We start from the raw sequence: 4,759 nt of genomic DNA on the forward strand, positions 1-4,759 counted from the left end.
CCCACTACGGCTCTGCCTCTCATTGTTGCCCCCTGCTGGGAGGCACCAGCGGCGCGTGGAGTCAGAGCATGGCTGGGATCGGCCGCACGCGCGTGGACAGGTGCCTGCGTGCATGGAGCGAGCACCTCCGTGGCAAGGGCAGCCCCCCTGCCCTCACGTGGGATTCGCACCACCTCTGCTTGTGACAGCCCCCCTCCATCCAATGCTCTCCACTGCCCCAGATCTCTGCTGTCCCCCCCCTTCTCCTCCACAGCCCACCCAGCCTGGGCGCCCATTCCCCTGCCCTCAGGCTGGGAAGGTAAATAAGGGAGAGGGTCCTGGGTACTCCTGAAACACTGGGAGAGCCGGGTGGGGGGAGAGAAGGCCAAGTGGTGGGACAGGGGCAGGAGGCAGGGCTGGGGCGACTGGGCATGGAGGGATGAGTGGGGCAGAGATGCAGACAGGCTCCGAGCACAGGCAGGGGGGTGGCTGGGCTGCTCCTCCCTGCCTGGTTTATGGGGGTTGGCAGGGGTCCCTGTCCCTCCTGGGGAATGCTGCCTATCCCCCCAGGTTATCCAATCATGCCAGCCTGCGACAGCATCACGCTTCCCTGCGCGGACCCTACTGGCTCCTGAGGCTCCCTGGGGGGTTCCTGGCTCATGGGGGGCAGGAGACATGGGCTCTCTCCCTGGCTCTGCCACTGACTTGGGGGACCCTGGGCAAGTCCCTCCTGCTCCATGACTCAGTTTCCCCATCTGTGAAACGGGAACGATGATCCTCCCCACCCTTGTAAGGTGCTTTGAGATCCTCAGCTGAACGGGGCTAGCGATGGGGTGGTCTCAGTCCTTGCAGCTGCTGTGGGGAGGCGGGTGGCCCCCAGCTCTCCCTCCAAGGCCCAGCACGGGTGAGCTTTGTAGGCACGGGGTTATGGGTGGCTGGCCCCAAGGCCACAGCCTGCGGCGGGGGGTAGGTCCTCACTGCAGAGTTAACGTGGGCTGGCACCCAGGGTGGCCCACTGGGCTTGGCCTCACGTGGGTGTGAGCAGCCCCCCTGCAATGCCTGCTTGCTGTGCCGCGCTTGCCGTGTGTCACCAGGTGCTCCCCCTCGCTCTCAGTGCAGCAGCGAACTGAGCCAGTCTAGGAGTCTTTCCCAGGAGCGGCGGGAGAACTTCTCCGCCCTTCTGGGTGTCCGGGGCAGTGTGGGAGGGCGCTGGTGGCCCATCCGCACGTGCGGGGTTAGCCAGCGGCCGCAGGGCACAGGGCTGGTTACCAGCACCCAAGCTCTAGCCTAGACCAGCTAGCCTGGGGCGTGAAGTCCCAGCACGCTGGGGGGGAGAGGCTTGGTGTGGGGACGGGAGCCACGGACCAGCCTGCGTGATGTCTGCAGGGCCAAACTGCAGCTGTTGAAATGATCCCCACTGAGCTGGGCTGCTCCCCCGGCAGCTGCAGGCCAAGCCTTTTAGAAGAGCGCATTGGTTGGGATATGGGCCCCAGCAAGGGCATGGCTGGCAGATCTCTTGGGGGGCCCTTGGAAAGGGGCAGGGATTCCAGGGGGACGCTGCCGGGTTCTCTTCCTGAGCCCTGCAGAAGGCCCTGGCTGGCAGGCCCAATGCTTCAACCAGCCCTAGGCTCCGGGAAGTACTTGGGCCTGTAACTCCAGGGCAGGCCAGCGAGGCCACTATAGGAGGGAGGAAACCCTCCAGGAACCTCCAGGAAAGGGTTAATCCTGGGGGCCATTCACAGGGCTCTCAGCTAAGTGGACCATTAGCCAAGGCTAGAATCAGCCCATTTGATACATGCTCAGCCAATGCAGACGTTCAACCCTCCCGCACTGCACGCCAGCCTCGTGGTTACCTCCCAACACCAGGGCCAGGAGGCTACGAAACCTGGGGGCCGAGACCCGGTCCCTGCCTGAGGGCTCGCGCTGCTCTCTGCCCCAAGAGAGGCGGCCACCCCAGGGCCGGCTTCGAAATACTCCCCAGTGCTGCTCGCAAGGGCTCACTGCACCAGTGGGAGCCTGGCAGAGACGTTTGGTTACAATGCTGGTGCCCTGCATGACAAGTGGGGGGTGGGGAGGCTCCTCTGAGGGGTGAAAGCTTTAACAAGCCAAGTGGGGGTGGGGGTATTGGCAGGGGTGGGGAAGGGTTGTAGGAAGTGGGGTGCAGAAGGAAAGGGCTGCAGCGCCCGCAGGGCCGGCTCTAGGCACCAGGCACCCAAGCACATGCTTGGGGCGGCACCTGGTAAGGGGCGGCGGGGGGAGCACGGTGTGGCATTCTGCGGGGCGGGGGTGTGCTCCGGCGGCGCGGCGCTGGGGGGGTGGGCTCCGGTTGCGCAGGGCTCGGCGAGGGGGCGGCGCGGCGCTGGAAGCGGGTTCCGGCAGCACTCAGCGGGGGGCGGGGGCGGGCTCCGGCAGCGCGGGGCTCGGCGCTCGGGGGGGGGGGTGCGGCGCAGGCGCGGCACTGGAGGGGGGTTCCGGCAGCGCTTGGCAGGGGGCGGGGGCGGGCTCCGGCAGCGGGGGGCATCGCGGGGCTCGGCGCTCGGGGGGGGGATTCCGGGGGCGCTCGGCGTGGGGGGGGTGGGCTCTGGCACGCGGCGCTCGGCGGGGGGGTGGCTCGGGGGGGCGGCGCTCGGCGGGGGGGGCGGCGCGGCGCTCGGCTGGGGGGGGCGGCGCGGCCCGGCGCTCGGCGGGGGGTCTGGCGGGCGGCGCTTTTTTTTGCTGCTTGGGGCAGCAAAAAAGCTAGAGCCGGCCCTGAGCGCCCGGCTCCAGGTTCTTTCCACTCTGTTGTAGGCATGGCTTTTTCCAGCGTCCTGAGTTGCTGGGGAGCCAGAGAGCAGGGAGGAGGGGGAGAGTCCCCCTGAGAGAATTGGAAATGCTCATGGGGGGGTGACAGCCAGAGTGCCCCAGCCTGCCCTCCCCCCTGGTAGCGCCTGGCGCTGGGCCGTGCTGGCCCACAGCCTGGGCCCACTTGAATGATGATGATTAGTGCCCAGGGCTGTAGTGTTTGAACAGCCAGCGCACTCTACAGGAGCTTGGAGGCCTTGGCCCCGGGGGTGGGGGTGGGGAGTTATTTGATGAGCCGGAGCAGCCCCGGGCACCTGCCAGCGATCGTCACTCTGCCTGGCGCAGCGACCTGCCCTGGCCTGGAGGAAGAACTTTGCTGTGCTCTGCCAGCGGGGGTAGGGAGCTGGGCACCTTGGCACTGAGTCAAAGCACCAGCTGTGATTGGCAGCGCATCAGCTGGAACCGCTCCGGTCGCTTCGCCTCCCCCTAAGCTTTAACTGAGGCAGCCTCAGTCCCCCTGTGGGATGCACGTGGCGAGCCCCTGCACGGGCGCCGAAGGGCACAGATCCGAGGAGGTGAAGGTGTGACGAACTGGGCCTGTTCTTACTGTGGTGTGTGAATGCTGACAGGGGAGTGTGGCTGGATAGTCTGCATTGGGGGATGGGAGTCTGAGTCTGCCCAAGGGCGAATACCTGGGCGTGTAGCATGGGAGCCCAGGAAGGGGTTGGAGGCCAGGTGACTCCTTGGCCGGGGAAACTGAACAAAGGCGGTGGGAGGGGTCGCTGAAAGGGGAGTGCTGGAAGCGGGCTGGAGAGATGGCTGGGAGGCAGGGATTGCTCTGACCTCCCAAGGGGGGCTGGGATGCCTGGGACCCCCAGATGGACCTAACTGAGGGGGGGCCCTGTTGTCTGTGCCTGCAAGACCTGTCTTGGACTGTATTCCTGTCATCCAAATAAACCTTCTGCTTTACTGGCTGGCTGAGAGTCATGGTGAATCGCAGGAAGCCGGGGATGCAGGGCCCAGAGTCCCCCGATACTCCGCGACAACTGGTGGCAGCGGTGGGATCTACTGCACCCCGTGGACGGCGCTTCCTGCAGTAAGTGACTGGGGAGCAGTAAAACGAAGGGCGATTGACGGGGACCAGGCGTGCTGAAGAGTGAGAGAGAGACGGTTATTACCCCTGGGAGTGTGTGACCAGCGAGAAGGACTTTTGCAGTAACAGGGTCCCCCGGGGGGATCGCAGCGGGTGGTCCCAGGGGCGGAGGAGTCTGCAGCTCGACCCTGGCAGAGAGGTGGTGACCTCGAGAAGGGCTGGCACACTAGGGGGCCCCCTGGGAACTGTGGGGAGCTGTGAGCACACAGGCCGGTGAGTGGCCAGCAGGAAGATGTATGCCAAGCGGCTTAAGAGCGACCTGATGGAGCTGTGCAAGCAGAGGGGGCTGTGCATTGGGAGGCTCACCAAAGAACAGCTCATTGCCCGGCTGGAGGCGGAAGATCGCGCGAATGAACTGATCCCTGTGTCTCAGGGAAGCAGCCTGGCAAATGCAGCGCAGGCACCAGTGTCTGTCCCAGCTGGGAGTGGTCAGCCGGCTGCTGAGGGCTTCCCGAGACCCCTCCTTCCTATGCCTAGGGGAAGGGTGGGGAGGAGCCCAGCAAATACCGAAGGCGCCGTGACCCCCCCGGCCAGCAAGGGACCCTCCCGGCGAAGCTCGCCGGCCAGCAGAGGATCCTCCCGGCGACGTTCGGCATCCGTGGAGCGGAATTGGCTGGAATGGGAGAAAGAGCTAAAACTGAGAGAGCTGGAGGATCGTGAACAACAGAGACAGCATGAACGACAGGAGAATGAGAGACAGCGTCAGCATGAACTGGAACTGGCGAGATTGAAGGGCAGCGAACCCCCGGCTGCGGTGAGTGAGGGGGGACCCAGGACTGCACGGAGCTTTGATAAGTGCATCCTGGCCCCACGCAAGGAGGGGGAGGACATGGATGACTTCCTGGA

The sequence above is a fragment of the Malaclemys terrapin genome, chromosome 9, assembly GCF_027887155.1.
Source record: "Malaclemys terrapin pileata isolate rMalTer1 chromosome 9, rMalTer1.hap1, whole genome shotgun sequence".
Lineage (NCBI taxonomy): Eukaryota > Metazoa > Chordata > Testudines > Emydidae > Malaclemys > Malaclemys terrapin.